Genomic DNA, 9,888 nt, shown 5'->3' on the forward strand with positions numbered 1-9,888 from the left:
TAACACTTTACATGTTGYGTTTATATTTTTAGCTCACATAATATAATTTGTATGTTTTTTCATGTATTATTTGTTTGTTTAATATAATGTAAAATTATGCATTAAGGTGTCTAATAGAATAAAAGTGGCAAAAACAAATAGACATTAATAAATGCATTTCCATAGCTTGATGGGGGAGTGCCAAGATGGAGGCGCGGTGGCTTCAAAACAGCGCTGTCTGTCAGAAATCTAGTGTATATATAAAACATTGGGTAAAATAGACACAATAAAAATGAACATTCTTCCACATGTTTTTTTATTTTATTTAACCAGGTAGGCCAGTTGAGAACAAGTTCTCATTTACAGCTGCAACCTGGCCAAGATAAAGCAAAGCAGTGCAATTAAAAACAACAACACAGAGTTACACATCAACAAACGTACAGTCAATAAAACAATAGAAAAATCTATGTACAGTGTGTGCAAATGTAGAAGAGTAGGGAGGTAAGGCAACAAATAGACCATAGAGGCAAAATAATTACAATTTAGTATTAACACTGGAGTGATAGATGTGCAGATGATGATGTGCAAGTAGAGATTCTGGGGTGCAAAAGAGCAAGAGGATAAATAGCAATATTGGGATGAGGTAGTTGGATGGGCTATTTACAGATTGGCTGTGTACAGGTGCAGTGATCGGTAAGCTGCTCTGACAGCTGATGCTTAAAGTTAGAGAGGGAGATATAAGACTCCAGCTTCAGTGATTTTTGCAATTCGTTCCAGTCATTGGCAGCAGAAAACTGKAAGGAAAGGCGGCCAAAGTAAGTGTTGGCTTTGGGGATGACCAGTGAAATATACCTGCTGKAGCGCGTGCTACAGGTTGGTGTTGCTATGGTGACCAGTGAGCTGCRGGGCTTTACCTAGCAAAGACTTATAGATGACCTGGAGCCAGTGGGTTTGTCGACGAATATGTAGTGAGGGCCAGCCAACGAGACCATACAGGTCGCAGTGGTGGGTAGTATATGGTGCTTTGGTGACAAAACGGATGTCACTGTTATAGACTACATCCAGTGTTGGAGGCTATTTTGTAAATGACATCACCGAAGTCAAGGATCGGTAGGATAGTCAGTTTTACGAGGGTATGTTTGGCAGCATGAGTGAAGGAGGCTTTGCTGTGAAATRGGAAGCTGATTCTAGATKTAATTTTGGATTGGAGATGCTTAATGTGAGTCTGGAAGGAGAGTTTACAGTCTTACCAGATACCTAGGTATTTGTAGTTGTCCACATATTCTAAGTCAGAACCGTCCAGAGTAGTGTTGCTAGTCGGGCGGGCGTGTGCGGGCAGCAATCGGTTGAAGAGCATGTATTTAGTTTTACTAGCATTTAAAAGCAGTTGGAGGCCACGGAAGGAGTGTTGTATGGCATTGAAGCTTTGTTAACAGTGTCCAAAGAAGGGCCAGATGTATACAGAATGGTGTCGTCTGCGTAGAGTTGGATCAGAGAATCACCAACAGCAAGAGCAACATCATTGATATATACAGAGAAAAGAGTCAGCCTGAGAATTGAACCCTGTGGCACCCCATAGAGACTGCAAGAGGTCCAGACAACAGACCCTCTGATTTGACACACTGAACTCTATCTGAGATGTAGTTGGTGAACCAGGCGAGGCAGTCATTTGAAAAGCCAAGGCTATTGAGTCTGTGATTGAGTCTGTGATAGAATACGGTGATTGACAGAGTCGAAAGCCTTGGCCAGGTCGCTGAAGACGGCTGCACAGTACTGTCTTTTATCGATGGCGGTTATGATATCATTTAGGACCTTGAGCGTGGCTGAGGTGCACCAATGACCATCTCGGAAACCAGATTGCATAGTGGAGAATGTACGGTGGGATTCGAAATGGTCGGTGATCTGTTTGTTAACTTGGCTTTCGAAGATTTTATAAAGGCAGGGCAGGATGAATATACGTCTATAACAGTTTGGGTCTAGAGTGTCTCCCCTTTGAAGAGGGGGATGACCGCGGCAGCTTTCCAATCTTTGGGGATCTCAGACGATACGAGAGGTTGAACAGGCTAGTAATAACGGTTGCAACAATTTCGGTGGATAATTTTAGAACGAGAGGGTTCAGATTGTCTAACCCAGCTATAACATACCTCCTCAGTGTAATCCCTCTCTCCTTTTCGGGAGAATGGTTCAAGAAGTTCATTACTTTTTTCAGGAAGTTTCTCTGGAGAGAGAAACAAACCCCCTTGAGTCAGCCATTCAAAATGATCAATGGACAGAAATAGAGGTGGCCTGGGCCTTCCTGATATTCAGAAAAACAATTTGGTATTTAATGCAAGGTACCCTCTTAAATGGGCTTATAACAACGATCCCACTCCTTGGGAGGTCATAAAACAAGAGGTCTTTGACATTAACATATGTTCGTTGTCTCTTCRGGCCCTGTGGTACAATCCAAAATACTGGGAAGGGATAAAGAATCCCATTTTAAAATGTTCCTGTGAGATTGCTTCCAATTTGCATACAACTTTGAGCTTTGTTGGAAGCATTCATCCCAAGCCCCTCTTTGGTAAAATGGGGGTGTGTTGAATAATGGAAAACCTTGTGGTAAATAGAGAATGGGAAGCTAAATGTATTTCCATGGTCTCTGATTTGTTTGATGACAACAATATGGGATCATTTGAACAGATCAGAAATGAATAMAATTTTCCCAATARAGACTTCCTACTCTACTTACAAATAAGGTCACATTTTTCTAAACATGTGGGAGAGAAGATCTCCAAAGTCTACTGAATTAGAAAACTGAAATGTTTAAGTACAATAGACACTTAGCCAGTCAACTTTATAAAATCCTTACTAACTCCAGATCTTGTGTATGCCACGTGTAGAATTGTGCTGGGAGAATGATTTAGGTGTCCACCTTTCTTCTGAAACATGGGAACGTATCTGGAATTAATTTTTTTGAAAAATTGTATCCATTTCAAATGTCTGTATAGAGAGTATATCTGACCAGTAGGAAATTGAAACTCATGCGACCTTCTGTGTCTGACAAATGTTGGCACTGTAGTGRGGGCAATGGACAATTTATACACATGGTCTGGAAATGCCCTAAATTAATTCGATATTGGTCCTAAGAATTGAAATAAGTTTTAGTCATTACCGGTATACAGGTATACAGTGCATTTGGAAAGTATTCAGATCCCTTGACTTTTTCCACATTTTGTTACGTTTACAGTTTTATCCCCTTGATGATTACAAAGCGAAAACAGGTTTTCAGAAATTTTTGCCAATATATTAAAAATAAAAAACAGAAATACCTCATTTACATAAGTATTCAGACCCTTTACTCAGTACTTTGTTGAAGCACCTTTGGCAGCGATTACAGCCTCGAGTCTTATAGGGTATGACGCTACAAGCTTGGCACAACGGTATTTGGGGAGTTACTCCCATTCTTCTCTGCAGACTATGGAATAAGGATGTAACGTAAAAAAAATGTGGAAAAAGTCAAGGGGTCTGAATATTTTCCAAAATGCACTGTATCTGGATACAATCTGGCATGTATACTCCTGCTAAAGTGTAGGCAATGAAATACTTTAAACTGTAGTAACACATGTCTAATGCAGATAGAGGATGAGTGTATCCTGTCAATTGCAGAATGCCAGGTGATATCAGAAATCTCACCTCCAATGARTGCTTTACATGGTCAAGAGTGGGGCATATCATATTCTGAATAATGTCTTACACCATAGAAAGACTGTATGTCCCTTTACATACGGATCCAGGTTCAAACATTCATCAAGCCAGCTGGTGGGTGGGAGAGATGGGAAAGAGGGRAAATCTTTTTTGTAAAGTTGCGATTCTGCAGGTACCTGRAGAAGTGCGTCTGGGCTATACCGTGCTCTCTAACTAGAGGTTCATTGTTGCAGGTGTTAATCAGTATCCCCTCACACTGCTTSTTCTCAGACATGCGTCACCCAGAGGAGCTGTCGTTGTTACGGCCAGTGGAGGAGAAGAAAAAGAAGAAAGACACAGRGGAGGAAGTAGTAGTATATGATCTAACAAGCCTTCGGATCTCATCAGGTAGGTCCAGTGGAATTGGTGGTACACTTCAAATTTCAAAATGGATGGGCAACATTAAGTACAATAGCTTTCACTGTACAGTACATACCAAATATCATGTRACATATCCTAACTGCATGTGTAATAACRACAGGTCCAGCTCACACCCTGTCCAATGGCATGCCTGTGCACTTTGCTGACTCACCCCAGACTGAGGCTGTGTATAAGATGTTGTCTGTCAGCCTACCTGCTCCTGAGACTATCACCAAGACGCCCCGTCCCACCAGCCTTGTGGACAAGGCCCAAGTTCACAGCAGGTGAGTGTCTGTGTGTTCACAACACACATAGATATGTTTAGATATGCGTATGTTACTCTGTGTATTGTTAGTGAAAAATAACGGCGTGTAATTCAATGAATTACATGTGTTTTATTGTGGACTTTAGATGGCTGGATTCGTCTCGTTCTCTGCTCCAACAGGGAGTGCAGGAGCATGACAGACTGCTGCTACGCTTCAAATACTACTGCTTCCATGACCTGCAGCCCAAGGTAGGCCTGCAACATRCTCTCTGAGGGGCTATCCATTATTTCCTTCTTCTACCTCATGGTGGCCATGAATTGTGCTATGTGTAATCGGTCACTTTATCTACCTTGTCTCCGTCTCCAGTAYGATGCAGTCCGTCTGACCCAGATGTATGAGCAGGCTCGCTGGGCCATCTTGTTAGAGGATGTTGGCTGCACAGAGGAAGAGATGATGCTCTTTGCTGCCCTTCAGGTAAACAAACAAGAACTGTCCCCAAAGGTTATTCTCTGTCTATGACACATTGCTTCCCTTCTCTTTCACACTGTTATACGTTTGTGTGTGCGCTATCCTCAGCACCACATTGGTAAGGTGTCTCTGTCAGAGCCCCGGCTGATGACATCATGTCCTGCCATGGATGACCTTGACTCCGCCCTTCAGTGTTTGGAGGTGAAGATGGATGCAGAGGAGTGCAGTGCTGAAGACATGCTGGTTAGTCCCTCTGATTCTCCACCATACTGTAGCAGTCTGTAATGTGAAGATGGATGCAGAGGAGTGCAGTGCTGAAGACATGCTGGTTAGTCCCTCTGATTCTCCACCATACTGTAGCAGTCTGTAATGTGAAGATGGATGCAGAGGAGTGCAGTGCTGAAGACATGCTGGTTAGTCCCTCTGATTCTCCACCATACTGTAGCAGTCTGTAATGTGAAGATGGATGCAGAGGAGTGCAGTGCTGAAGACATGCTGGTTAGTCCCTCTGATTCTCCACCATACTGTAGCAGTCTGTAATGGTGATCAGGGCTGATTTGTAAGGAAGCAAAAAAAGTGACATGGAAAAAGTTGAATTGCAACCGCACATGACACAAAATAGACACAGGGCTTTATCTCTTCACAGGAAACAATGAGGGTAGCACCAGAGCTGCAKGACTACTTGAACATCTTCAGGTAAGATGGGTTGACAACATACATCACTACTGGCTGGCTGAACGCCCTCTGACTCACATCCATCTTTCTGCCGGTGACCACCTTTTCCTGCCATGGATTTTAGATTGGATATCGATCACACAAGATATATGAGACTCTGATAGTCTGGATGAGTGTTTATAGACACACACACCCACAAGCAAACACACACTAACCGCAGCTACGGTTTTATTGACACGCTCACTCACACAGACATACAACTGCGTACCCTTTCCAATGTTGCTGAAAACCCTTAGCATTCTAGTTTGCTTCATCTCACTCTCTCCTAGACCAAAGAGACTGACACTAAAGGGCTATAAGCAGTTCTGGTTCACGTTCAACAACACATCCATCTCCTACTACAAGAGTAAAGAGGAGAGCCTCAAGGAGCCCATTCAGCAGATGAATCTCAAAGGTCAAATGTACTGACATTCACTGTGGTGAAAATGCCCACCCACATGCACATACTCTACATTCAGCCCACATTTTCACATAGAACCACAACCACACAAGTTGACACGAAGATGTGTAGTACATAGAGCATCAGAAAGGACATTCTAGATATAATGACGTTTCTTCACTGGTGACTTTAACAAGCCAAATGAGTCCAAACTGGTCCCATAAGGAAGTGCTGTGCTCCCCAGGCTGCGAGGTGGTCCCAGACATTAGTGTGGCTGGTCAGAAGTTCTGCATCAGACTGCTGATTCCTGGGCCTCAGGGCATGAATGAGGTCTACCTACGCTGTGAGAATGTAAGGAACTCAACTCTCAGCTCACTCTGTTCGAAGCACTCTTCCTATAAGTAAAAAGCTATTCGAATTTGACCACTGGTTTGTGTACRTGTATATAACATGTCCCAAGGAATAGACCCAACTGCTATAAGAACAGTTTCCTCTTCAGTGTCACCCTGACCCTACATATAAATGTACTATATCCCACTATGCTATGCTATGGTTTCTTTCCATCTTTCCATATGTCCATTCCTCCCCCTTCCACTAGGAGCTGCAGTACAGCAGGTGGATGGCAGCTTGCCGTTTAGCCTCCAAGGGGAAGAGTCTAGCAGACAGCTCCTTCTCTAATGAGGTGCAGAATATCCAGTCCTTCCTGGACATGCAGCGAACCACCCCCGGGGTCAATGCTGCTCAGACTGATGACATCATCAACACACGGCCTTGTATCCCCACGCTACCACAAAAAGTACAAGTCCAAACAGGTAAGAGTCATGTGATCTGGGCGGAACTCGAATGTATGGTAAGAGAAGCAAACAATAAGATTCAGTCTCCAGTGATTCTAACCATTCCTCTGCTCTGTCAGCTAACTCCCCGCATCCTGGAAGCCTATCAGAATGTGGCCCAGCTCCCTCTAACAGATGCTCTCCTCAGGTTTCTTCAGATCTGGCAGGCTCTACCTGAGTTCGGGGTGTGTTATTTTGTGGTGAGGTGAGTACATGTCTTTTTGTCAAATAGTCAAATCAAATTGTATTTGTCACATGCGCAGAATACAACAGACCTTACAGTGAAATGCTTACTTACAAGCCTTTAACCAACAATGCTTTAAGAAGTTAAGAAAAAAATAAGTGTTTTGTAAAAAATAGATAAGTAGAAAATAGAAAATAAAAGTAACAAATAATTAAACAGCAGCAGTAAAATAACAAGCGAGGCTATATACAGGGGGTACCAGTACAGAGTCAATGTGCAGGGGCACCGGTTAGGCGAGGTAATTGAGGTAATATGTACATGTAGGTAGAGTTAAAGTGACTATGCATAGATTATAAACAGAGAGTAGCAGCAGTGTAAAAGAGGGGTCTGGGTAGCCCTTTGATTAGCTGTTCAGGAGTCTTATGGCTTGGGGGTAGAAGCTGTTAAGAAGCCTTTTGGACCTCGACTTGGCGCTCCGGTACCGCTTGTGGCGTCCATTAAGGCATGTGTCGATTCTGATAGGATCGAAAAAAAGCAGTGCTGCTCTCAGATCCGCTTTCTCCATTAAATCTTACCTTATATTATTCCACAATACTGACGACGGATCAGCTCCTAGAGAGGATATTATCACCTATGGCTGCAAATATTGAGGCGGCTTATTCTAATGCTTACCTTAAATAATGCCCTTAATCAAGATTTGGCACATCATTGCGTACGTTAGGCTACATATCATGAATTTATTGAGGCAAAAATGACAGAAAGTAGCCAAATAATAAATAAAACAAAATTGACTGAACATGAAATACTGTACATAGCCTATGTAGCTTGTTACTGTAGGTAGACTATTTATATTTTATGCAGTGATCTCAGTTTTTCATTTGAAGCATCTTTTGTTGCTTCGCTTGTTTGTAACAATTGCAAAGACATTGGCAGCTTTGTATTTGTAGTCAACCTCGTTGTGAAGTTACGGGTGGTCACCGAGAGACAGATAAACATAATTATTTTATGTTTAGCAAGTGATCTTCTGTGTATAAAGTGATGCGGTAGGGGAAAAATGCATCTAAAACTCACTTAGCTGTTATAAAATACATGGGACATACAGCACTTTTCAAGGACCAAAATCGCTTTACAATTGTAGAAATGAAATGAAAAACAGGAGTTTAAAACAAAACATCAGAATATGAGTAAAGAAAGGGGCTGGCTCAAAGAAGGGAAAGAGTGTGATGTATCGGTGTATGGGGAGGGGAGTGTTGGGATTTGGATACAAACCTGGTTAGGATAGGGCATGATTGGTCGTTAGGATGCGAACCAGGTTAGGGGAAGGGTAGGGTAAGGTTAGGTGCTGCTCAGTATGTTGAAGAAAGGAGTGTCTTGGAGTGTATTTTCTTAGCTTGTGTGTGTGTGGGGGGGGGGGGCTTAAGGGTAGGCCTTATCAAAGAGGTGGGGCTTTAGGAGAGACTGAAGATAGTGATGGACTCATGGAGGGAGGAGTTCCAGAGCCTAGGAGAAACCCTGGAGAAGCCCTGTCGCCGATGTTCTGGAGCTTCGACCTGGAATGACAAGGTGCTGTTGTTGTGGAACCGAGTGCGGGTGTGGGTTGGTAGGGGAGATGAAGGTCTGAGAGGATCTTGTAATCAATGCATTGGGAGACAGGGAACCAGTGAAGTTGACGGAAGAACAGGGGTGATGTGCTGCCAGGACTGTGGGTGAGGAGTCGGGCTGCAGGGTTTTGAAGCATTTGGAGCTTATGGAGGGAGCTTGAGTTGATGCCGGAGAGTAGCGAATTGTAGTAGTCAAGACGGGAGGAGATGAATGCATGTATGAATGTTTCAGGGGCCGGACGGGAGAGAGAGGACCTGACTTTGGCAATGTTGTGGAGGGTGGAAGAATGAGGATTTGACAGTCTCTTATGTGGAGGTCAAAGGAGAGGAGAGGAGGAGAGGAGCTCTCATCCTTCTAGACCTATCGGCTGCCTTGATACTGTGAACCATCATCCTCCTCTCCACCTCTCCGAGCTGGGCATCTCCGCGCGCGCCCACGCTTGTTCCTACCTGACAGGTCGCTCCTACCAGGTGGCGTGGCGAGAATCTGTCTCCGCACACGTGCTCTCACACTGGTGTCCCCCAGGGCTCTGTTCTAGGCCCTCTCCTATTCTCGCTATACACCAAGTCACTTGGCTCTGTCAATCCTCACATTGTCTCTCCTATCATTGCTATGCAGACGACACACAATTAATTTCTCCTTTCCCCCCCTCTGATAACCAGGTGGTGAATCGCATCTCTGCATGTCTGGAACATATCAGTGTGGATGACGGATCACCACCTCAAGCTGAACCTCGGCAAGACGGAGCTGCTCTTCCCTCCCGGGAAGGACTGCCCGTTCCATGATCTCGCCATCACGGTTGACAACTCCATTGTGTCTCCTCCCAGAGTGCTAAGAACCTTGGCGTGATCCTGGACAACACCCTGTCGTTCTCAATAACATCAAGGCGGTGACCCGTTCCTGTAGGTTCAGGCTCTACAACATTCGCAGAGTACGACCCTGCCTCACGCAGGAAGCGGCGCAGGTCCTAATCCAGGCACTTGTCATCTCCCGTCTGCGATTACTGCAACTCGCTGTTGGCTGGGCTCCCTGCCTGTGCCATTAAACCCCTACAACTCATCCAGAACGCTGCAGCGCGTCTGGTGTTCAACTTTCCCAAGTTCTCTCACGTCACCCCGCTCCTCGCTCTCTCCACTGGCTTCCAGTTGAAGCTCGCATCCGCTACAAGACCATGGTGCTTGCCTACGGAGCTGTGAGGGGAACGGCACCCCGTACCTTCAGGCTCTGATCAGGCCCTACACCCAAACAAGGGCACTGCGTTCATCCACCTCTGGCCTGCTCGCTCCCTACCTCTGAGGAAGTACAGTTCCCGCTCAGCCCAGTCAAAACTGTTCGCTGCTCTGGCACCCCAATGGTGGA

General features: G+C 44.5%; 1 pseudogene; it reads left to right on the forward strand.

Moving 5' to 3' along the window:
• Window positions 1-3,770: 3,770 nt before the first annotated feature.
• The window catches only part of LOC111950957 (fermitin family homolog 3-like), a 10,146-nt pseudogene continuing 4,028 nt past the window's right edge, over window positions 3,771-9,888 (forward strand).

This window comes from Salvelinus sp. IW2-2015, linkage group LG23 (assembly GCF_002910315.2).
Source record: "Salvelinus sp. IW2-2015 linkage group LG23, ASM291031v2, whole genome shotgun sequence".
Lineage (NCBI taxonomy): Eukaryota > Metazoa > Chordata > Actinopteri > Salmoniformes > Salmonidae > Salvelinus > Salvelinus sp. IW2-2015.